This window comes from Globicephala melas, chromosome 15 (assembly GCF_963455315.2).
Source record: "Globicephala melas chromosome 15, mGloMel1.2, whole genome shotgun sequence".
NCBI lineage: Eukaryota > Metazoa > Chordata > Mammalia > Artiodactyla > Delphinidae > Globicephala > Globicephala melas.
This window is the reverse complement of record NC_083328.1, coordinates 33,354,667-33,381,049: the sequence shown is the minus strand read 5'-3', so window position 1 is coordinate 33,381,049 and position 26,383 is coordinate 33,354,667. Positions and strand designations below refer to the sequence as shown.

At 41.7% G+C, this 26,383-nt stretch overlaps 1 protein-coding gene across 13 annotated transcripts in view; it reads left to right on the top strand.

Annotated features, from left to right (window-relative positions):
- RBFOX1 (RNA binding fox-1 homolog 1) overlaps window positions 1-26,383 on the top strand; it is a 2,181,496-nt gene that overhangs the window by 394,670 nt on the left and 1,760,443 nt on the right. The window lies entirely within an intron of this gene.

Here is a 26,383-nt window from a genome sequence, read left to right as displayed (position 1 = left end):
GTGCTTTATCCACATCTCACAGGCACAACACAATCCTTGAGGGGGTTGGGGGTTGGGAGTGGGATTCAGCAGCTTCTAGGGACTTGATACACCTAAGCCTTAGCTTCTAAGCAGTATAAATTAGTAGGAGGTGCCATCGAAGCTCTCATATTATTTTGATTTCTCCTTGGAGTTACATTTTACACTGAAAACTATTTTAAAAGTATGTGTAATTATTGACTAGTTATTGCTGTCATCTAGTATCTCCAGATTTTGAGCTCCAGGACAGGGGAGGGATGGTGTCCATGCTGTCTGTCTTGTCCATCACTCTGCCATCAGCCATTTTCAGTGTCCAGCTTGTGGTAGGTGCTCCATAAATGCTTACTGAGTGATTAACTGGGAATCACTGTTCTAGAGTAAAGAACAGTAATATCAATTATTATCAGTAATAGCAAAAATATTAATAACGTGAATGATTTTGGGACTCAGGAAAAACTGGATTCAAATCTTTGCTTCACTATTTGTGAAGTAGGTGTGCTCAGGCAAATCATTTTGACTCTGAAATCTTGAGTATCTTAGTTATTTTATAAATTGTGAACAATAATACCTGCCTTAAAGGGTTGTTGTGAAAGCTGAAAGAAATTATGCATCTCAAGCCCTTGGTAGAATGGCTAACGTACAGCTAAAATTGTTCTTTGTTGTTAATATAATTTCATTATTTGTGTGTCTTGCAACTCTCTCACATTCATTTAAAAGTGCTGGTTGGGAGAAGATTGCATTATTATTTTTAAATTAATTTATTTTAATTTTATTTATTTTATTTTTGGCTACGTTGGGTCTTTCGTTGCTGCGCGCAGGCTTTTCTCTGCTTGCGGCGAGCGGGGGTTTCTCATTGCGGTGGCTTCTCTTGTGGAGCACGGGCTCTAGGCGTGCGGGCTTCAGTAGTTGTGGCACACAGGCTCAGTAGTTGTGGCTCACGGGCTTAGCTGCTCCACGGCATGTGGGATCTTCCCAGACCAGGGCTCGAACCCGTGTCCCCTGCACTGGCAGACAGATTCTTAACCACTGCGCCACCAGGGAAGCCTGCATTATTATTTTTTAAACCACTTTATTGATGTATGCTTGACATAAAAAAAGCTATATATATTAAATGTATGTAATTTGATGAGTTTGGAGATAAGTACATACCCCAGAAACCATCACTGCAATCTGTATCAAAAATCTATCCATCACCTCCAAAAGTTTCCCTCTGTGCTCTTATTAATGATGATGATGATAAGAACACTGAACATAAGATCTACATCTCCTATAGCCACCACCCGGTATGTGTGGTTTATATCCCTAACTGAGGACCTATTTACTAATTTTTCTTTGGGAATGGCCTGTTTGAGTTATAAACCTCTGGTTTCACCAACTTACGAGCAAGCTCTAATGGTCTTAAGAACCATAATTTTGTAACAGCAACAACACTAATATAACAGCTAACATATAAACACTGTATGACAAATGCTTTGCAGGCTTTCTCATACTTAATCCATTAACAAGACCACGTGGTGGATCCTTCTATCTCCATTTGACAGAGGAGGAAATTGAAGCTGGAGTGAATAAAATACCCACAATCATGGGGCCAGTCAGTGGTGGTGGGATAAGAATGTGAACCCAGACAGTCTGACTCCAGAGTCTGAAATATTAACCAGTGCTCTACAGTTCATCTCTCACATAGAGATACTCTCAGCATTCATTTGTTGAATAAAGGAGGAGATAGATTGAGACTTGCAGATTCTTGATCCTGTTTCACTATCTGGACTGTAGGACAGAGCTGGAGAGGAAACCTGCTCTGGGCTACAAGTCGGTTATGCACAGAAGCAATGCCAGGATTAACCCAACAAGTTGGGCGGAGAGAGGGGATGAAGATATGCCAGCAGACCTGGGGTGTTTTAGTCTCTTTAACTGTTTGAGAACTTAGGCAAACAACCTGCTAGGAAGCTTAGACCCCAAGACTAAGACATCATTTAGGGTTGGAAAGGTATCCTGATACAGCAGAAGAAAATTCTCATTGCAATCCAAGTTCGGGGCTGAAACGAGCTGACAGTAACCAGGCTGTACTCGTGAACATGAACCTTGAATGACTTTCTTGTAGGGTCACCATCTAATTATGATCATCACATCGGGACACTTGATTTACTTGATGAAACTTGGGCTGGTGCTTCTTGATTCTGGACAAATTGCAGTGAGTTTCCAGTTCAATCACTCTGTTGATGGGTCATCCATTCTCTACTGTTCCTTCACTAGGACAGAGTTTGACCATGGGTATTACATGGAGGGGAATTCTGGGCCTCAGTATCAGACTGGAAAAGCCAACTGGACATTTTCGCAGAGGGGGTAAAAGTACACCTGCAATCGTGAATATCAAAAAATATAAAGATTACTATGCCCATCCATCCACCCATACACCCATCCATCCATTCATCCATCCACCCACCCACCCACCCATCCATCCATTCACCCACCCACACACATACTTATCATTCCAGACAAATTTCCATCCATCCAACAAATATTTATTGAGTGTTTCTGTATATTGAGCACTGGGAGTATGGAATGAACATCAAAGACATGGTGCCCTGACTTCAGAAAGTTTACAGTCTTAGGGAATGAGGATCTGTAGCCTCTAGTGGTTGGGAACTGTGTCTTTTATCTTTGTTTATTTCAGGCTTGAAACCCTCCCTGTTACCCAAGAAATATATGTTGGATGAATGAATGAACAAACCACATAGACAGTGTTCAAAGATTGAAAGGTAAGGGAAAGAGGAAGCCCAGCCCAGTTAGGGAGACAGGGCATGAGGCTAGGAAAGAAGGGAAGCATCAGTTTGGAGCCATAGGATGGTAGGGCTAGAAAGGCAGAGACAATTTCAGCGGGTGAGCCCTGGGTCCAGAAATAAATCTTCCTCCAACTGGCTATGGTTTGCAGTAACCACGGCCTAGATTCCTGAAGGTTCTGGAGCAGACATTTTAAACCTGGGATCTGTGGATAGAATTCAAGGAGTCTGTGAACTTGGATGTAAAAAAAAAAATGACATCTTTATTTACATTCACTCTAATTGCAAAGCTAGCATTTCCTTCAATTATGAATATAGACAGCAAACTACAGTGGTTTTTAGCAGAATCTGTGAGTGTCATCAATCGAATCATGGATCTTTTCGTATCACGTTACAGCTGGTGCTGATATCCCCAAATATTATTTATGCACATCATTCACTACTTGGAAATTATGGTAGTTATTAGGTCTACTGCTAGATCTTGTTATTTTTTTTTAACATCTTTATTGGAGTATAATTACTTTACAATGGTGTGTTAGTTTCTGCTTTATAACAAAGTGAATCAGCTATACATATACATATATCCCCATATCTCCTCCCTCTTTCATCTCCCTCCCACCCTCCCTATCCCACCCCTCTAGGGGGCTACAAAGCACGGAGCTGATCTCCCTGTGCTATATGGCTGCTTCCCACTGGCTATCTATTTTACATTTGGTAGTGTATATTTGCCACTCTCTTACTTCGTCCCAGCTTACCCTTACCCCTCCCCAGGTCCTCAAATCCATTCTCTACGTCTGCATCTTTATTCCTGTCCTGCCCCTAGGTTCTTCAGAATGTTTTTTTTTAGATTCCATATATATGTGTTAGCGTACAGTATTTGTTTTTCTCTTTTTCACTTACTTTACTCTGTAAGACAGACTGTAGGTCCATCCACCTCACTACAAATAACTCAATTTCATTTCTTTTTATGGCTGAGTAATATTCCATTGTATATATGTGCCACATCTTCTTTATCCATTCATCTGTCGATGGACATTTAGGTTGGTTCCATGTCCTGGCTATCGTAAATGGAGCTGCAATGAATATTGCGGTACATGGCTCTTTTTGAATTATGGTTTTCTCAGGGTATATGCCCAGTAGTGAGATTGCTGGGTCGTGTGGTAGTTCTATTTTTAGTTTTTTAAGGAACCTCCATACTGTTCTCCATTGTGGCTGTATCAATTTACATTCCCACCAACAGTGCAAGAGTGTTCCCTTTTCTCCATACCCTCTGCAGCATTTATTGTTTGTAGATATTTTGATGATGGCCATTCTGACTGGTGTGAGATGATACCTCATTGTAGTTTTGATTTGCATTTCTCTAATGATTAGTGATGTTGAGCATCCTTTCATGTGTTTGTTGGCAATCTGTATACCTTCTTTGGAGAAATGTCTATTTAGGTCTTCTGCCCATTGTTGGATTGGGTTGTTTGTTTTTTTGATATTGAGCTGCATGAACTGCTTGTAATTATTGGAGGTTAATCCTTTGCCATTTGCTTCGTCAGCAAATATTTTCTCGCATTCTGAGGGTTGTCTTTTCATCTTGTTTATAGTTTCCTTTGCTGTGCAAAAGCTTTGAAGTTTCATTAGGTACCATTTGTTTCTTTTTGTTTTTATTTCCATTTCTCTGGATCAAAAAGGATCTTGCTGTGATTTATGTCATAGAATGTCCTGCCTATGTTTTCCTCTAAGAGTTTTATAGTGTCTGGCCTGACATTTATGTCTTTAATCCATTTGGAGTTTATTTTTGTGTGTGGTGTTAAGGAGTGTTCTAATTTCATTCTTTTACATGTAGCTGTCCACTTTTCCCAGCACCACTTATTAAAGAGGCTGTCTTTTCTCCATTATATATTCTTGACTCCTTTACCAAAGATAAGGTGACCATAGATGCCTGGGTTTATTTCTGGGCTTTCTATCCTGTTCCATTGATCTATATTTCTGTTTTTGTTCCAGTACCGTACTGTCTTGATTACTGTAGCTTTGTAGTATAGTCTGAAGTCCGGGAGCCTGATTCCTCCAGCTCTGTTTTTCTTTCTCAAGATTGCTTTGGCTATTCGGGTATATAGCCAAAGTATATATATATTTGGCTATATTTGTGCTATATATTTGTGCTATATATATATTTGGCTATATTTGTGTTTCCATACAAATTGTGAAATTTTTTGTTCTAGTTCTGTGAAAAATGCCATCGGTAGTTTGATAGGGAATGCACTGAATCTGTAGATTGCTTTGGAATGTTGATTCTTCCTGTACAAGAACATGGTATATCTCTCCATCTGTTTGTATCATGTTTAATTTCTTTCATCCGTGTCTTACAGTTTTCTGCATACAGGTTTTTGTCTCTGTAGGTAGGTTTTTTCTTAGGTATTTTATTCTTTTTCTTGCATTGGTAAATGGGAGGGTTTCCTTAATATCTCTTTCAGATATTTTTTCTTTAGTGTATAGGAATGCAAGAGATTTCTGTGCATTACTTTTGTATCCTGCTACTTTACCAAATTCATTGATTAGCTCTGGTAGTTTTCTGGTAGCATCTCTAGGATTCTCTATGTATAGTATCATGTCATCTGCAAGCAGTGACAGCTTTATTTCTTCTTTTCTGATTTGTATTCCTTTTATTTCTTTTTCTTCTTTGATTGCTGTGGCTAAAACTTCCAAAACTATGTTGAATAATAGTGGTGAGAGTGGACAACCTTGTGTTGTTCCTGATCTTAGAGGAAATGGTTTCAGTTTTCACCATGGAGAACGACGTTGGCTGGGAGTTTGTTATATATGGCCTTTATTATGTTGAGGTAAGTTCCCTCTATGCCTACTTTCTGGAGGCGTTTTATCACAAATTGGTGTTGAATTTTGTCAAAAGCTTTTTCTGCATCTATTGAGATGATCATATGGTTTTTCTCCTTCAATTTGTTAATATGGTGTATCACATTGATTGATTTGCATATATTGAGGAATCCTTGCATTCCTGGGGTAACCCCACTTGATCATGATGTGTGATCCTTTTAATGTGCTGTTGGATTCTGTTTGCTAGTATTTTGTTGAGGATTTTTGCATCTATTTTCATCAGTGATATTGGCCTGTAGTTTTCTTTCTTTGTGACACCTTTGTCTGGTTTTAGTATCAGGGTGATGGTGGCCTTGTGGAATGAGTTGGGGAGTGTTCCTCCCTCTGCTATATTTTGGAAGAGTTTGAGAAGGATGGGTGTTAGCTCTTCTCTAAAGATTTGATCGGATTTGTCTGGGAAGCCATCTGGTCCTGGGCTTTGTTTGTTGGAAGATTTTTAATCAGAGTTTCAATTTCAGTGCTTGTGATTGGTCTGTTTATATTTTCTATTGCTTCCTGGTTCAGTCTCAGAGGTTGTGCTTTTCTAAGAATTTGTCCATTTCTTCCAAGTTGTCCATTTTATTGGCATATAGTTGCTTGTAGTAATCTCTCATGGTCCTTTGTATTTTTGCAGTGTCAGTTGTTACTTCTCCTTTTTCATTTCTAATTCTGATGATTTGAGTGTTCTCCCTTTTTTTCTTGATGAGTGTGGCTAATGGATTATCAATTTTGTTTATCTTCTCAAAGAACCAGCTTTTAGTTTTATTGATCTTTGCTATTGTTTCCTTCATTTCTTTTTCATTTATTTCTGATCTGATCTTTATGATTTCTTTCCTTCTAACTATGTTTTTTTTTTTTTTATTCTTTCTCTAATTGCTTTAGGTGTAAGGTTAGGTTGTTTCTTTGAGATGTTTCTTGTTTCCTGAGGTAGGATTGTATTGCTATAAACTTCTGTCTTAGGACTGCTTTTGCTGCATCCCATAGGTTCTGGTTGTTTATTTGAGATGTTTCTTGTTTCCTGAGGTAGGATTGTATTGCTATAAACTTCTGTCTTAGGACTGCTTTTGCTGCATCCCATAGGTTCTGGGTTGTTGTGTTTTCATTGTCATTTGTTTCTAGGTATTTTTTGATTTCTTCAGTTATCTCTTGGTTATTTAGTAGTGTATTGTTTAGCCTCCATGTGTTTGTATTTTTTACAGATTTTTCTCCTGTAAATGATATCTAGTCTCATAGCATTGTGGTCGGAAAAGATACTTGATATGATTTCAATTTTCTTAAATTTACCAAGGCTTGATTTGTGACCCAAGCTATGATCTATCTTGGAGAATGTTCCATGAGCACTTGAGAAGAAAGTGTATTCTGTTGTTTTTGGTTGAAATGTCCTATAAATATCAATTAAGTGCATCTTGTTTAATGTATCATTTAGAGCTGTGTTTCCATATTTATTTGCATTTTGGATGATCTATTGATTGGTGAAAGTTGGGTGTTAAAGTCCCCTACTATGAATGTGTTACTGTTGATTTCTCCTTTTATGGCTGTTAGCATGTGCCCTATGTGTTGAGGTGCTCCTATCTTGGGTGCATAAATATTTACAATTGCTATATCTTCTTCTTGGATTAATCCCTTGATCATTATATAGTGTCCTTCTTTGTCTCTTGTAATAGTCTTTATTTTAAAGTCTACTTTGTCTTATATGAAAATTGCTACTCCAGCTTTCTTTTGATTTCCATTTGCATGGAATACTTTTTCCATCCCCTTACTTTCAGTCTGTATGTGTCCCTAGGTCTGAAGTGGATCTCTTGTAGACAGCATATATACGGATCTTGTTTTTGTATCCATTCAGCCATTCTGTGTCTTTTGTTTGGAGCATTTAATCCATTTACATTTAAGGTAGTTATCAATATGTATGTTCCTATTACCATTTTCGTAATTGTTTGGGGTTTGTTATTGTAGGTGTTTTCCTTCTCTTGTGTTTCCTGCCTAGAGAAGTTCGTTTACCATTTGTTGTAAAGCTGGTTTGGTGGTGCTGAATTCTCTTAGCCTTTGCTTGTCTGTAAAGGTTTTAATTTCTCTGTCGAATCTGAATGCGATCCTTGCTTGGTAGAGTAATCTTGGTTGTAGGTTTTTCCCTTTCATCCCTTTAACTATGTCCTGCCACTCTCTTCTGGCTTGCAGAGTTTCTGCTGAAAGATCAGCTGTTAACCTTATGGGGATTCCCCTGTATGTTATTTGTTGTTTTTCCCTTGCTGCTTTTAGTATTTTTTCTTTGTATTTAATTTTTGATAGTTTGATTAATATGTGTCTTGGAGAGTGTCTCCTTGGATTTATCCTGTATGGGATTCTCTGTGCTTCCTTGACTTGATTGTCTCTTTTCTTTCCCTTATTAGGGAAGTTTTCAACTATAATCTCTACAAATATTTTCTCAGTCTCTTTCTTTTTCTCTTCTTCTTCTGGGAGCCCTATAATTCGAATGTTGATGCATTTAATGTTGTCCCAGAGGTCTCTGAGACTGTCCTCAATTCTTTTCATTCTTTTTTCCTTATTCTGCTCTGTGGTAGTTATTTCCACTATTTTATCTTCCAGGTCACTTAGCCGTTCTTCTGCCTCAGTTTTTCTGCTATTGATTCCTTCTAGAGAATTTTTAACTTCATTTATTGTGTTGTTCATCATTGTTTGTCTGCTCATTTGTTTTTCTAGGTCCTTGTTAAACGTTTCTTTTATTTTCTCCATTCTATTTCCAAGATTTTGGATCATCTTTACTATCATTACTCTGAATTCTTTTTCAAGTAGACTACCTATTTCCTCTTCATTTGTTTCATCTGGTGCGTTTTTACCTTGCTCCTTCATCTGCTATGTATTTCTCTGTCTTCTTATTTTGCTTAACTTACTGTGTTTGGGGTCTCCTTTTCACAGGCTGCTGGTTTGTAGCTCCCGTTTTTTTGGTGTCTGCCCCCAGTGGCTAAGGTTGGTTCAGTGGGTTGTGTAGACTTCCTGGTGGAGGGGACTGGTGCCTCTGTTCTGATGGATGAGGCTGGATCTTGTCTTTCTGGTGGACAGAACCATGTCCAGTGATGTTTTTTGGGGTGTCTTTGTCCTTATTTTGATTTTAGGTGGCCTCTCTGCTAACGGGTGTGGTTTTGTTCCTGTCTTGCTAGTTGTTTTGCATAGAGTGTCCAGCACTGTAGCTTGCTGGTTGTTGAGTGGAGTTGGGTCTTAGAGTGAGATGGAGATTTCTGGGAGAACTTTTGCCATTTGATATTATGTGGAGCTGAGAGGTGTCTAGTGGACCACTGTCCTGAACTTGGCTCTCCTTCCTCAGAGGCTGAGGCTTGACACCTGGCTGGAGCACCAAGACCCTGCCAGCCACATGGCTCAGAAGAAAAGGGAGGAAAAAAAGAAAGAAAGAGGGCTTCCCTGGTGGCGCAGTGGTTGAGAGTCCGCCTGCTGATGCAGGGGACGTGGGTTCGTGTCCCGGTCCGGGAGGATCCCACGTGCTGTGGAGCTGCTGGGCCCGTGAGCCATGGACGCTGAGCTGTGCGTCTGGAGCCTGTGCTCCGCAACAGGAGAGGCCACAACAGTGAGAGGCCCGCGTACAGCAAAAAAAAAAAAAAAAAAAAAGTAAAATTAAATAAAGAAAAGAAATAAAGAAGAGAGCAACCAAACCCAAAAACAAATCCACCAATGATAACAAGCGCTAAAAACTGTACTAAAAAATCCCCCCAAAACGGACAGACAGAACCCTCGGGCAAATGGTAAAAGCAAAGCTATACAGAGAAAATCACACAAAGAAGCATACACATACACGCTCACAAAAGGAGAAAAAGAAAAAATAATATATATCTATATATAAACAAAAAAAGGAAGAGAGCTACCAAATCAATAAACAAATCTACTAATGATAATAAACTCTAAATACTAAACTAAGATAAACATAAAACCAGAAACAAATTAGATGAAGAAAGCAAACTCCAAGTCTACAGTTGCTCCCAAAGTCCACCACCTCAATTTTGGGATGATTTGTTGTCTATTCAGGTATTCCACAGATGCAGGGTATATCAAGTTGACTGTGGAGATTTAATCCACTGCTCCTGAGGCTGCTGGGAGAGATTTCCTTTTCTCTTCTTTGTTCACACAGCTCCTGGGGTTCAGCTTTGGATTTGGCCCCGCCACTGCATGTAAGTCACCTGAGGATGTCTGTTCTTCCCTCAGGATGGGGTTAAAGTAGCAGCTGGTTAGGGGGCTCTGGCTCACTCAGGCCGGCGGGGAGGGAGGGGTATGGTATGCGGGAGAGCCTGCTGAGGCAGAGGCCGGCATGATGTTGCAACAGCCTGAGGTGTGCTGTGTGTTCTCCGGGGTAAGTTGTCCCTGGATCACAGGACCCCGGCAGTGGCGGGCTGCACAGACTCCCAGGAGGGGAGGTGTGGATAGTGACCTGCGCTTGCACACAGGCTTCTTGGTGGCTGCATTAGCCTTAGCATTTCATGCCTGTCTCTGGTGTCTGTGCTGACATGCTCGGCTAGCGCCCATCTCTGGAGCTTGTTTAGGTGGTGCTCTGAATCTCCTCTCCGTGTGCATCCCAAAACGATGGTCTCTTGCCTCTTAGGCAGGTCCAGACTCTTTCCCGGACTCCCTCCCAGCTAGCTGTAGTGCACTACCCTCTTCAGGCTGTGTTCACGCCACCAACCCCAGTCCTCTCCCTGGGATCTGACCTCCGAAGCCCGAGCCTCAGCTCTCAGCCCCGCCTGCCCCGGCGGGTGAGCAGACAAGCCTCTCAGGCTGGTGAGTGCCGGTCGGCACCGATCCTCTGTGCGGGAATCTCTCTGCTTTGCCCTCTGCACCCCTGTTGCTGCTCTCTCCTCTGTGGCTCCGAAGCTTCCTCCCGACACCCCCTGTCTCCGCAAGTGAAGGGGCTTCCTAGTGTGTGGAAACTTCTCCTCCTTCACAGCTCCCTCCCAGAGCTGCAGGTCCTGTCCCTATTCTTTTGTCTCTGTTTTTTCCTTTGTCTTTTGTCCTACCCAGGTACGTGGGGAGTTTCTTGCCTTTTGGGAACTCTGAGGTCTTCTGCCAGTGTTCAGTAGGTGTTCTGTAGGAGTTGTTCCACATGTAGATGTATTTCTGATGTATTTGTGGGGAGGAGGATGATCTCCACATCTTACTCCTCTGCCATTTTGAAGGTCTCCCTAGATCTTGTTATTTAATGCATTAAAAAAGAAACTGATCTCTTGCCAAATTACAAGTTCGTTTAAAAAATACTTTGATAACTCTATTGCAGTAGTATTGCAAAACATTCTGAGAAGAGATTCATGGTCTTCATTAGACCAAAAGCATTGAAGGCACACACACAAAGTAAGAACATCTGGTTTAAAATACAAATGCCTTTTTCTGCATTTGGGGAGCATGAGACTCAGGCTGATTGGGGGTGTGGGAGGATTGAGGTCAGGGAAATGATGTTTACAGCCAAGGTCTTTTGGTTGACTGGCTGGTATTAAATGGTATTCCCAAGTGCCCCATTGAGAGAGGGTAATCTCATGCAAACTCTTGACTCACTACTGAGTTTTTATGACCAGATTTCCTCAGGACCAGGAAAACCTCACAGAGCTTCCTTCACTGCCCCCTAGTGGGCCTCCGTGGCAAAGCCCATTGACTAGAAAGAAAACCTCAGCCAAACACGTTACACCTAGAACCCAGAGGGAGGCAGGCACTACCCTCCAGATGCTTGTACCAGACTTTCGAATTTGTTTTCATTTCAGTGTGAGTAATGTATGCCATGTGTTGTGCAATGTGTTCCTGTAGGTTTATTAAACCACCCGGATGCCATTCCAATTGGGTGTTTTCATCATCTCTCGAAGAGATATGCAATTTACGGTTGCGGTTTGCTCTGTTTAGATAATTTTGACATTTTTTTCCTTCTGCACAGTTCTTTATTTTTTGGTATTTGCCATAGAAGTAAAGTACTTAAAGTAACTAGTTTAGAGCTAAGCTGATAAAGCTAACAGATCCATAAATGGGGCCATGAATGATCCTTCAAGATGCCTGCTGTGCCTGAGAGGTGAGCCTAAATGGGCTGGTGGTGGATGAGCCAGTGTGTCCCGAGACAGAGCAGTATATGGGGATGAGAGTCTAATGTAGAGCAGCGAGGGCTCTGAGCTGGTTTCAGTCGCTGCCGCAGCTGCTGTATATGCAGGTTGAAACTGAATTGTCAGTGCATCCAGGAGGGAGTCCTGTCCCTCCAGGAATGGCTTGAATTAGGGTTGAGGAGGTGAGCACCATGTTGAATTAGCCCCAAGTTTTGTCCTGATGTGCCCAAGAGCCATGGCTCAATGGTGTGTCCATCCAGTCATGGGCTCACTTTACCCCTGCCATTTTCCTTGTGAGATTTAGTTTTGAGAAATGGAAAGGCCTCCTGTCTTTCTTCACCATACTTCTTCATGACTCAAAGTTGAGTCTGTTTTTCCAACTTATTTATTATTAAACACACATAGAATTTAAGAGAATAATATAATGAATGAACCATATAATGTAGGCTCATACCCACCACCCAGATCCAATGAACATTTGCAACTTTTGCTATGCATATATGTGTATTAAACGGTGTGTGTGTGCATGTTTGTGTGTGTGTGTGTGCACACTACTCACTGTAAGCTGCAGGTATCAGAAAACCTTCAGCCTGCACCTCCTAAGAATAAGAACATTCTCCTTCATAACAACGATTTTCACACACCCAAGAAAAATGAACAATAATTCCCTCATGTTATATAAAATACAATTAATATTCAGATTTTCCCAGTTGCTCCCCTAAATATTCATTTAAGTCCTCTTTTAAAAACCCAGGATCCCATCAAGGTTTACACATTCCATATACCTTTGAGTTTCTTTAAATCTAGAGCAGAGGTTCCCAATCTTTTTGGTTTCAAAGGTTCCTTGACACTCTTAAAAATATTGAAGAGATTTTTGTTTAGGTGGGTGCTATCTGTTGATACTTACTGTGTCAGAATTTGAAGCTGAGAGCTCTTAAAACACAGGAATACATGACGACAAATTCCGTTATCTGTTACAACAGTGATATCATCACATACTCTGTGATATCTGGGAAACTCCACTGTGCGTTCATGAGAGAGGATGGCGAGGGAGGCAGATAACATCATAGTCTTACCATGAAACAGTTTAGACCCGGAAGACCCCCTGTAGGAGTCTTGGGGGCCTAAGCACCCTTTGAGAGCAAATGACCTGGAGTAATCCCCTATAAGTTTTATTTGGTGACAGTTTTTTTTCTTTCTTTAAAAATTTGGTAATGGAAATTTAAACACATAAATAGTAGAGAATTGCATGGAATTCTTTTGCATCTTTGCAATACACTAGTCCCTAGTGACACAGGAAGTGGGTGGAGTGGTGAGAACTAGTACTGGTTAGAGCTGGACAGTTAGGTTCAATGTCCAGCTCCACCACTTCTGAGCCTCTGTTTTCTCATCTATAAAATGAGCATAGTTGCACCTATCTCACCATTCTGTTGCAAAGATTAAATAAAAAGTGTATGTCCTGTGGCAAAGATAGTGCCTGGCATATAATAACTGCTGGATAAATGTTACTTATTATTATCTATAGCAGTGGTTTTCATTGGGGAGTGATTTTGCACCCCACCCCAACCCTGGGAGGGTATTTAACAATGTCTGGAGATACTTTGTTGGTTGTAAGTGGAGGGAGGGGATGTGTTATTGGAATGCAGTGAGTAGAGGCCAGATGTCCTAGTCTGTTCAGGCTGCTGTAACAGAACATCATATTTCTCACAGTTCTGGAGGCTAGGAAATCCAGGATCAAAGTAGTGACAGATTCGTTGTCTGATGAGGGCCTGCTTCCTGGTTCATAGACGGCCGTCTTCTAACTGTGTCCTCATGGCAGAAGGGATGAGGAAGCTCTCTGGGGTCTCTTTTATAAGGACACTGATCTCACTCACGTGGGCTCCACCCTCATGACTTAATCCTCTCCCCAAAGCCCCACTTCCTTAATACTATCACATTGGGGGTTTGGTTTCAACCTGTGAATTTTGGGGGGATGCAAACATTCCATAACACCAAGGACACTGCTAAACATTTGACAATACACAGGACAGCCCCCCGACAACAGAGAATTATGCAGCCCCAAAATACTAGTAGTGCTGAGGTTGAGAAATCCCTGTCTATAGCCAACTAAAATGGGTTTATTCAAGTTGATCTCAGTTGAGAGCTTAGGAGATGTAATCTGATTTTTGATGCTAGCCTCTTCCAAAGCCAGTTATGTATTGATTGTAGTCAGTAATTACAAAGCCCCTACTCAGTGCAAGGCCCTACGCGGGGTGCTGTAGGGGATGCAGCCGTGTAGAATGCTGTGTGGCCAGCCAGCGTGAAAGCAGCTGGAAAGCTGGAGGAACTACACCATATTCTGGGTCACCATTTGCCTGCACTTATCCTAGCCGTTTGTGCTTTCCACGTCACAGATGATCAAGAGGCAGCTGTGGGTCTTAAATCTCTTCAAGTTGGTAGCTGAAACTTGTGGAGGAGCCTGCCTTGGATTCTTCTGTTTTTCGGCTCCAAGTGAAGCAGGTGTTCATCAAGGGGGCGGTGATAGCCTTCCCTTTAGGGACCAGCCAGCACTCAAGATGTTCCAGAGGCTGTGAAATTCCTCGGCATGTGGGCATCAGAGATGCTCCCTGGGACCCCTTACATTGAGGAGACAGGTGTTTTTGGCATGCCGTTTTTCTCCCACGGATCCCACCCTTCTTGCGTTCACCTTTTCGCCCTGTCTGCCTGCTTTGTGCTTCGTTTCTTTCAGTGGCTGACTTTTCAGTCGTAACACCTTGAAGGAACTGCATCTTTGCTCAGAGCTTCTCAAGACAAGCTGTCCACAAGAATCAGTCATTATCTAGTTAAAAACACAGATTCTGGTGCCTCCTCCCAGACAGTCTGCGACAGGACTCAGTAATCTTGATGTTAAGAAGTTCCTCTAAGGGTTCTTGTAGTCGAGGTGGAGAAAATATGATTTTGTCCCAGAAAATGTGCTTTACATGTCAGAAAATGAGAATTCCACTCCTGGGAAATGCTGCTACTGGGTGCTTGTGGTCCAAGTTCCTTTTCCTTTTTTTCCTAATTCCTGGGACCCATAGAAGGATAATGCTGCTCTTAGTTTGAAACCCTCCTTTGGCATCCCAGTGTCTTCAGAGTAAAATACCCCCAGTCCCTTCCTGATGTACAAGCCCTGCACATGCTCCTTGTCCACCCCTCCTATCATCCCGGGCTGCTCTCTCCCTGTTCACTCTGCTCCAGCTGCAGGGGCCTTCTTTCAGTTTCCTAGACAAGCTGTTTCCTATCTCAGAACCTGTGCACCTGTGAGCCATCCCCTCTGCCTTAACTACCCTGACTCTTGCTTTCCAGGCAGCTGGCTGCTTCTCCTTCAGGCTCAACTTTAAGGCCATCCCATCAGGCAGGTTGTTTCTGAGCATTTCACTGCTAAAAAAGCATACTTTCTTATCTCGTATACCATTCTCTTCCTTCTATTTCTAGCAATAGTACCAGTGACATAATATATGGGATTGTGTGTTTGCTGTCTCCCCAACCAGTGAGGGCCACAGCAGGAGGGAGCTTTGGATCAACATTGTGGGCCCAGCATTTGGTTCAGTGTTTAGCATATAGTTGGCACTTAGTCAATATTTAGCAGATGAATGCATGAATGAATGGGTGGATGGCTAGACTTTCTTTAGCTGTTTTCCTGTGTTTGCCAGGTGCCACTAATCTTAGAGCAGATCCCAGAAAACTCAGGCTGGGTAGAAGGAGAGGTTCTGCTCTAGCCCCTCGGGCCTTCACATGGGGTCCTGGACCTGCGTTCAGAGACCTCCCGTCCACATGCCTGCAGAGGCCAGACAGGGCCACACCATGCCCCCAGAGCCCACAAAAGTGGGGGCTAGTGTCAGCAGGCCCCCACCTCTCGGAGGCATCTGCTGAAAGCAGTTGTTGGTGTGAGTGTCGAGAGAGAAGCAGAGCCGAGGAAATGTCAGAGGGTGAATGGGATAATCAGGCCCCAGCCGTCAAAACTGCCACCCACTCAAACCTGTCAGACTCTACAAGAGAAATCTTCCAGACGTGTCAGCTTCTTCCTGTGTCTAATGGCTGAGAAAAGGGTGCACCCAACAAGGCTCACGGGGCCAGTGCCGATTGACTGCAGCCTTCTCAAGTCCCGGCCGGGCAAATCCAACGTGGGTATGAAGGCCATTCAGAAGGGGCAGCAGCTGGAGAGGAAGGGAATGGGGGTTCTATCTGGAGTGGGGTGTCTGATTAAGTTCCCAATGTGTGAAATAAATGCTTCAATGAGCCTCATTATCTCATTTCCATTTCTCTTCTCATATCTTCCATGTGAGTGCCCACGAAACAGAACAAAGGCCCAGCAGTCCCTTGGCACAAAAAACAGAGCTAAGGGGAGTCTTCAGTAATATTGCATATTATTCCCATGACTCCATTTAATTAATTATCATTTAATTAATAATTAATTAAATGCATTACTCCATTTAATTATTATTTCATGGCTCTCTCAGGTATTATAGAGAGTCTGGGGGAGAGAGCAGCAAACAAGACAGACCAGATCCATTCCCTTAGAGCCTGAATTCCAGGAGGGACAGACACAAGCAATTAAGATACTTATAGACTGTGATAAATTTCACAAAAGAAGGAAGCGGGTGATGTGACAGGGAGTGGCCTGAGGGGTGGGGTGGAGGTGTCTACTTTAGATGGATGAAGAAGCTGGAAACCTGAAGAATGAGATATAAACCCATGTTTTCCCACTTTCGATTTTTTTCTGATATAGATCTCTATTTCTCCTGTTTAAAGAATCAAAGAGAAATCGTGATTTGAAAACGTCAGGCTGACAGAGATGTTATGTTTGTGAGCTATGCCAGGATTTTTCACTGAGCTCCGGGAGGACCAGTCTTGATTTCACCATGGCTCACTTTGTGTGGATTAAACATCTCTCAGCTTGTGGCCATAAGTGTTTCATTCTACCTCCTAATAAAACGTATGGATGAAATGGGGAAATGTTTACAGATGTGTGGCTCTGGGGGTTTGGCTTGTTCTTCTAAGGGCTGTTCAGGGTCCACCCCACAGTTAAGTTGGGGTCAATAAAGATGCCTGTGCCTCCACCTACGTTCAGGAAAAATTGTTACCTATTCTGCTGATACTTACAAAGTAAAAACATTTGGCTTTATTGATATACCCCAGTGTTTTTATGGTGGTTGTTGCTTGTTTTGTTTTCTAGTTACATTATCAGTTGCTTTTAACTTTAGTAATTATTTACTTATATTTTCTTTGGGTTTATTTCATCCCCTCCCCACCCCTTTCTATTTTTGTGAGTTGAAATCCTGGTTTAGTTAATTACTTTCTTGTTTTCTAATACATACATTTAAGGCTATACATTTTCCTCTGAGAACTACTTTGGCTGTATCCTGTCATTTTTGCTTTGCAAAACCTTGTCATTCAGTTCTACATAGTTTGTAATTTCCATTTTGATTTTCTCTTTAAAAGTATTATTTTAAATTACCAAGTGTATACACACATATAGATAGATAGTTGGGGGGCCAATTTTGGGTTATTTATTTCTAATTTTATAGAATTGATGGAGTGAATGTGCTTCATTAACTGTCAACTTAAACGAAATCTTGAGATTTTTTTCTGCAGTTTTGTTCATAGTCAATTATAAAAATATGTACTTGAAGATCATAAGTATCCAGTTTGTATTATTTGGGTTGATAAAATATTCTGTAGCTTTTCTTATTTTCCTGCTAGATCTTTTAATTTATCCTTTTTAGTTGGCGTTTCTGTGAGGAAGCTCTTGTAGGATTAGTTTTTCTTCTTGCCTAGCTCTAGCACAAAGGCAGAAATTACAAAGTAACAATAATTAAAAGAAATAACCTCTTCATCACCTCTCCAGATTGGTCAAGGGAGTGGGTCTGACAATGAGACTTTATAATGAACTTATTGATGCAATAAAATTGCCCATGGCAAGGATATTTCTGCAGAGACAGAGGGATCTGCCTCTGGACTACTTTCAGGGGGTAGCAGTGGTTGTGTTGGTTAGCTTCTTAATGAAGCATTTCTAGAAATGCAGCACTTTGTCCACCGGGAGGGAAAAACATTCTAGCAACCACATCATCAACCAGCACACTTTTAAAAAAGGACTTTTGAAAAGGACTGGAAAAAGTATAAAATTAAGGTCATCTCTGAGGTCTTTGGCTGAGCTGAATAAACCTTGAAGCAAAAATCATATCTTTTTCTGAAGCTTAACACAGAGCTTTAGAGATCTGTGAGAAAGAACAACACTTTGAACATAAGGCTTGATTGGTAGCATAAAGCACTAGAGATGGCTCTAATAACTGCAGGGGCTGCTGGAAAGTACTTCTAGAGTGATCAGTGACACAGTTGTACATTCCCAGGCGTCTCCACAATCCCTTATCTGGGAGCATAAACAAACTGGATCTAGGCTGGATCATTATTTCCTCTTCAGATTAAACTGTAGCCTGTGAAGGCTTTGGGGAAATGACAGGTAGGTGGGTGTGCATAACTCTTCATTTAACCAAACCAGCAGCCTCTCCCTCCCCTTTCCACTGTTATAAAGATGTCACTGTTCTTCCTTTGTGTGTGGCAAAGCTTTTGACAGCAGGCTCCACCTCTCCTCCCTCACACTTCTGTTTTATATGCCTCTTTTAACACATGAGGTCATTCACCATTATCTTGGAAATGTGTCTATCTGGTCTGAAGACACCGGACTGGTAGCAGATGGAGCATGCTTTTGATTCTTCTGATGTGTTAGATACTCCCTGGCTTATTTATCTCATTCAGTTGCTCTGGGGCTGGTTGTCCCTGTTTTGAGTAGGGGAAGCATTACTGCAACAGTTAGTCAGGGTTCTCCAGAGGAACAGAACCAAAAGGATAGATTATATAGGTATGTAGATACACACACACACATACAGTTATTGTAATGTGTTGGCTTATGCAATTATGGAGGCTGAGAAGTCCCATGATCTGCACTGGACAAGCTGGAGACCCAGCAGAGTCAATGTCAGAGTTCTAGTCCAAATCTAAATGCCTGAGAACCAGGAGAACTGATGGTTTAAGTTCAGTCTGAGTCTGTGTCTGAAGCAGAAGAAGACCACTGTCCCAATTTGAAGACAGCCAGGCAGAGAGACAACAAATTCTCCCTCACTCAGCCTTTTTGTTCTATTAGGTCTTCAAAGAATTGTGTGGGGTTCACCCACTTTGTGAATTGTGTGGGGCCCACCCACTTTTGGGCAGTCTGCTTTACTCAGTCCGCTGATTCAAATATTAATCTCATCTAGAAACACTCACATAGACACACCCAGAATAGTGTTTAATCAGATATTAGGGCACTCTCTCACCCAGTCATGTTGACGCATAAAATTAACCTTCACAGCTGCATAGGTAGTATTCATGGTATGTTACAAAATTTAAGTTCAAACAATCCTTGCCCACTCGATTCATCAGTATTGTCTGAGCACCCATATAAACAGTTGGACAACAACACCAAAAATTCTCAACTCAAAACTAAGTTCTACAAAACAAAATGTTACATTACAAAACTGAACATTCTAGAGGGTAGGGTTTTCCTGTTGCCCTGATGGAATCTGGGTCCTCTAATGATGCCTTGAGGGATCTGTCTCATTCCACCCCTATCCTCTGTTTTGGCTTCTTCTCAGACAGACTCTCTCTTCTTAGTGGGTTGATGGCCACTAGCAGCTCCAGACTTGAGTTTTACCACCTTCGCCCATCCAGCCCCAAGTGAAAGCTGAGTTTCTGCAAAAACCCCAGGATTTTTGTTCCTTGGGTTATCCCGGGTCAATTATCCATCCCTAAACCAGTCCTGTCAAAGAGGATGAGAGTAAGCCAACTGTCTGAGGTCAAACCACAGGGAAGAATCATGAGGAAAGGGTGATTCTTGCATAGAAATGTAGGGTATCAAAACTAGAATTTAAACTACCATATGACCCAGCAGTTCCATTCCTAAGTTCATAGACCCACACAAAGACTGTACTCAAATGCTCATAGCAGCACTACTCACAATAGCCAAAAGGTGGAAATTATGCCCATCAATGGATGAATGGATAAATAAATGTGGTATATCCATACAATGGAATATTATTCAGCCATATAAAGGAATGAAGTATTGATACGTGCTACAAGGTAGATGAACCTTGAAAGCGTTCTACTTGGATGAAAGAAGCCATACACAAAAGATCAAATACTGTATAAGTCTACGTCTATTAAATATCTACAGTAAGCAAGTTCACAAAGCAGATATATGGTTGCTAGCGGCTGGAGGAAGGGAGATTGGGGAGTGACTGCTTAATGGGTGTGGGGTTTCATTTTGGAGTGATGAATACATTCTGGAACTAGATAGTGGTGATGGTTGCACAAAATTGTGAATGTACTAAATGTTACTAATGGTAAATTTTATGCATATTTTGCCACAATAAGAAAATAAATATTAATCCATCTTGAATTAGAAAAACTAGAGGATGCAAAATAGAAATGCTGAGTGGGTGAAATCATTCTACAGCCCACGTCCATAGGAGACTCATCAAGAGCAAAACCAATGCCAATAAAACTAGTGATTATGGGGTGAGATGTAGAAGATACGGAAACATCTATGTATACACCTCTAAAGCTGCAACGTCTAATTTTCATTTGCAAGTTTCTGCTTTTTGATACTGTCTGAAGTCCTGACCATCTGCAGAAGAGGCAGCTGTCACTCCTTACGATGTGAGCCCTAGACTCACACATGCTCCTTTCTTTTTTATTTAAATACAATTTAAAGTCCTGGGCACCTCACAGAGATGTCTTTCTTATTGGTTCAACCATATGAGTTTATTGAGTTCTTGTTAGGTGCCTGGTACTTTTCTTAGACATATCAACCACACTTGGGTGTATGTTAATGGAAAATCTAATAACTAAGTTTAATTAGTACTATGTGTCAGAGTCTCTGCTAAAGATATTATTTACTTTCTCATCGGATTCTCAGAACAGCTCTCTGAGATAGGTACCGTCATAATCTGCACTTTACAGATAAGAAAATTGAGGCTCAGAGAACTTAAGGAAATGGCGCAGCTGCTAGATGGCAGAGGCAGGATTCAAAACACGGAGCCTCCTAATGCCGAAATCCCAGCTCTAAACCATCCCACATAGTAAATGTGTACATCAGCAAATGCTGAGTGCTCTTAGCCCCACACAAACCAGAAAAAGATCCATTAGAAAGCACAAATTAGACCATCTTGCTCTCTTCTCTGGATTCCCTATTTATAGAGTGCCCAGTGGATGCTATTTCTAACTTAAGCTAGAAAGTTTTCTTTGAAAGTTTCAATCTGCAACTTAAAAGCAAAGCAAGAGAAGAAAAGAGCTGGGAGTGCACTTCTCCAAAAGCTGTTCTGAAATCTAAGAGCAAGGACACAGGAGGAGAAAGATTACCATCTTATTAGCGTAGGAGGATAAAGATGATCAGGCAGGGATGCTCCATTATTTATAGGAATCCAGCTCTTTTCTATACACTTCACTGAGGCATTTGATATATTTGTGCTGGAGATTAACACTGATGTTATTTTCTTTAATGTCTGTTTTTAGTGTATGCGATGCATGTTGGCATTCAGGAAATTCAGCCAGAGGAGAAAAACAATAGTATTAATTAGGAATGTCAGTCATGGGTGTTATGAAATTCAAAACTGCCAAGTTTCTGGAGTATTTAGTGGTAATTATAATAGACTGTGGAGACAAGCTGTTCTTCGTTTCCTATACAGAAATGCACAGTTTGATGGGCAAGTGATCAAAGTGCTAATGCAAACCTTTGTGAAAGGGTGCCTCTTTCACCCTGTTATTTTTAGGACTCAATGCTTTTGCTAATTCAGAGCTGCCCAGAGAGAGGAGACTATCTAGTGAATATAAGACTCCTTGTCTTTTTATAATTTAAAATTACTACTTAATTTTTTCCAATATCTCCACACAGGTTGGAGTGTGTGTGTGGGGGGGGTATAAATGATACCACCCACCAACCTGGCAGAATATTCAAATTTAAATCACAGCCATAGCATTTTTCCAGGTAAAGTCACACATATAATCAGTTTTCTCTCAAAGTGATGAATAATAATAACCCATGCTGTGTTCTTTGGATAACCCAGTTAAATAGCTAGAGAGATTTGCATTTTTGAGAACTGAAATAAAAGAGGTGCTACTTCTCTGGGTTTTCTCAGGTTTCTAGTTAAAAGCTTATGGTTTCTTATTTGTTTTGGAGTATTCGTATCAAACTAAGGGCAGGGAATGGACGAGGTGGAACCATGGGGATGTAAGGATTCCACTGTCGGTACCCTAATTCCTTGTATGAGCCGGACAGTGGCCCTTTGAGGCTATCTGGGCAGATCCCACCCCATCTGATGAGGAAGCTCCGTTTCAGAGACCAAGAAACTTGCCCAAGGTTATTTTGATGCAAAGTATCAGGAGGGCTCCTGACTCCATGCCTGGTGCTGTCTGCACTTCACTCTACTACTTCCTGCCATTTCTGGACATGCCACAGGGCCTTTGCACATGCTGTTAGCTATAACTGTTATGCTGAACCTCTTGAACCTGGCTTTGGGCACATTTCTTTCTTAAAGAACATGTACTACTCTCTAGACTCTAGAAAGGACCCGACTTATAGGAAAGGGTATGTGTGCTATATTACCTATAAGACTGATATTTTACCTGATTAAAAGAAAACAGTCAAACAGGGCTCAAGGAGTAAGTCATATTGTCCTAGGAAATAGCACAGCAGTGGAAGAACAAGAAACGTCCATCTCTCAATTCTTTTTTTCCTAATCACTAACTCCATTAGCTGGAGATAATGATGTCAAGAGGAGAAAACTCTGGCTGTTGTTAGTTTGCCTGTAATTTGTGTGAATTACAAGAAGCCTGGCTAAATTCAGTGGTATCTGATGGTCCTGGCCAGATGTTTAAAATAAAGGAGGTATGTTAGAGGTCTTTCGCCATATGTGTATGTCTCTGGGATTTTGTTTTTAATAATTAATGGTAGGTCCTTCTCCATCCTGAACTTTTTCAGAAATAATTGGGGAAGTTGGGGTTGGGCCAGTAATTGCAGGGCGATGTGCTGCCCGTGGACAAGCCTCCACTCTAGGGCTGGTACTTCAGTGGGAAGGCCCCTGCCCCCTCCCAGCAGTTTGGAAGAATGTCTAGCAGCATCTCTGCATCCCTTGGAAAAGCAGGGCACGTTTTCCTGCTGACACACACGAGCCTTATAATTTAGCATTAGAAAAGAAAAATGGTTTAGAACAAGAAAATATATTTAGAGCTCATTATTCAAGTAGGAGTCACAGAGAAGGGGCAAGGACGGAGCCAGTCAACGAGAAACAGCTCACATTACAGGGTCAGAAAGAAGCATGTGCCTGGTACTCAGAAGCCAGGCAGCAAGGGTGACAGGGTCACTGTCAAGGTCGAGAATCAGTAAGGGAAGGTGCATGAGGTTGCCATCTACCTAAGTAAATCCGTTCTGAAGACTCGGTCCAGAACTGCTCCCTTGCATGTCCCTTCCTCTCCCTGGCTTCCAGAAAAGGTCAGTTCACAGTGAATTTCCATGTTCCAGCCCCAGGGAGGCCTCTGCTTGGCATCCAAATATTGGCATCACCGTTACCAAGGCCAGAACTAGTTGTCCCATCAAACGGAAGGGGTCTGTGACTCAGCTGTTCTGACTCGGTGAAGTCACACCTACCTTTGGGTGGGAGACCATAGCTGCAATTTCCCCCTACCTTTGACTTGCATTTCTTCACTCCCCCTCTCGCTACCTGCTGTGCCAGCCTGCCAACCCTCTGTCTCTACCCACTCTTCTACCTTATATATAAGGGTAGGGGGATAAGTCTCAATACAACCAGAGGAAGAGGAAAAAGAACTCATGCTTTTTGAAGACCTACTGTGTGCCAGGGACTGTGCTGGTTGCTTATAAACATCCATTGTAATACCATAATTATTTCTTGCTTATTCATTATATGTTTAGTACTGTTCGAAGAGGTGGTTATACAGAGGAAGACAGAGCAGTTTTATATCCCATTATCAAGGCTCTTAGAGTCTAGGATGGGGGACATGTAGTTAAGAAGGAATTATAAGCATAATAAGTGTTATATGAGTAGAAGCACAGGGTATTGTGAAAATCTTTCAAAGCAACCGGATTTAACTTGATTTAGGGGCCAGAAAAGGTGTTTCTGAGTACCTGATACTTACGCTAAGACTTGGACGGTGAATGTGATTTTTTCTCTCATGTAATCTCCACTTTCCTCTAAAGTGGACATAATACTCATATCTATTTTTCAAGTGGGGGAACAGAAGTTTAGTGAGATGTGGTGCCATAGCCAGGTACAAGTCAACAGAGATGGGTCCAGGTTTGCTTGACTCTAGAATCCACCTCTCTTCTGCCAGATTCTGGTTCTTCCTGGGGCTTTTCCATCACATGTGGTAAAGTCTTGACAAAGGGATTTAGAAAGCAAAGGTAGAAGGAGGCTTTCTGGCAGTGCTCAGGTTCTGTTCTGCTTAGAACTAGAAGCACCTTATAGTATGCACGGAGCATGATATAGTGGCAAAACATCAATTTGGAGAAATGCTTGGATGCAGCTCCTGTTTGGAGACGTGTATAAATCTAATTTTGGGTCTGCCACATCTCCATCCCTACGGTGGAAACTGGTTATACAGATTCAAAGACAGATGGGCCGGGCCGTGGCTCATGGTAGGTATTTGAAGACAGTGTGTCTTTGGGTCCTAAGGAAGGAGGAGAGGGATGAACAGCCCAGGAGATTCTCCTGTTTGTAAGAGATCTTTTACTACAGAATCATTTCTGGGCTTTGGACTAAATATGTTTGTGCTGGAAAAGAGGCAAGCATCTCTTTGGGTTTTCAGCCAGGTGGCCACAGATGTGGACAATAGAGAACTCAGCTCACGTGCCCAATGGGAAGAAGACAATCGCTCCCCCAAACACAGCTGCCTCCTTCTCAATTGGACCCAACTTTGCCAGATAATGGAAACACAGAAAACAAGGCACGGGAAAAGCAAGCTGTTTATGTTTAAACATAGCAATCGAACCTCAACACTGAGCCTTCTTGGATGGCATCCGGGTGTCATCTCACAGCCCGTGTGACTGCTGGGCCCAGCCTATGGATTTCCAAGACTGTGCTGTGGCCCATCTGTCAGGGAGAGATGGGTGATTAATAGCATCTGTTCCCTCATCCTCTCTTGTTGGGGATGGTGTGTGTGGGAACACTCTGCTCCCCTCATCTCCTCTAGCAGCCCCTGAAAGTTATAGACATTGCTTGGAAGTAAGCAAGTGAGTACAGAGCTCCTGTTGGATGCAGTTTTAGGAGACTAACTCCTGTTTCTGGGATCATCATCATCTGTGCATGAAGCCTCCATGGGCTAGTCCTTATCTACAAAACAGGCCATGATAGGGATCATTTAAAGGATAAAGATGGCACAGCTTTCTGCCCATCTACCCATCTTTCCACTCATCCACACACCCATCTGTTCATCCATCTGTCCATCCGTCTCTTATTTATTAAAATTACATTTATTAAACAATTATTGTGTACCTGTTGCCATACATTATATAGATTGCACATAAAATTTAGGGAGATGTTAAGAGTTAAGGGGACTCTGGGACTAGACAGCCTGCTTTGAATCCCAAATCTCCCTATTACTAGTTGTTTGACCTTGAGCAAGCCTCTCAACCTCTCTGAGATTTAGTTTCCTAATGTTTAAAATGCAGATACCAGTAATACCAACCCACCGGGTGGTTGTGATGTTAGAATGAGATTGTGCATGAAAGTGCCTAGAAGAGTGCTGATTACACATTAATATTCAATGCATGACTGTTTTTATTCCTAAAAATTGAAAGTTGAGGTATAATTGACATATAGCATGATATTAATTTCAGGTATACAACATAATGATTTGATAGTTGTATATATTGCAAAATCACCACAATAAGTCTAAAGTGTATCCATTGATGGATAAATGGATAAAACACACACACACAGAGGAATATTATTCAACCATAAAAAGAATGAAATCTTGCCATTTGTGACAACGTGGTTGGACCTTGAATGCACTATGCTATGTGAAATAGACAGAGGAAGACAAATAACTTGTATGAGTTCCCTTATATGTAGAATCTATTATTTTAAAACTTATACATTGATAAGTAGCACTGAGGTAGCAGGATTGGATCTCAGTCCACAAACAGGTATAAAAGAAATATCTCAACTTTTTCTTTCAAAAAATTGTCTTAACCCTAACTCCAATTCCGCATCCTGCCAGCTTGGTGGGAAATATTAGCTCTGTCATTACTGAGAGCAAGGTCAAATGGCTAATAGGGGAAGAGTCAGAAGTTGAACCCAGGTCTCTCATTTTGCTCACTACAGTGGCTTCTCTTGAATAAATAACAGCCAGCTATTTGGTGCTTCCCTGTCCTTCTGAAAGGACAGTGGTGCTAACTCTTTCTGGGCATCACCAGAGAGAAGATAGTTGCATACAGAATATTCTCACTGAGAAAGCAGAGGTTCCAGTGTGAAATTCACCTGCACACTCACGTATTTGTAAAACTGTTTCATTTTTTGAGCAGTAAGGGCTAGTAAGAGGCAGCCAAAGAAATACTGGAGAAAATTGACTTCCCAAAGG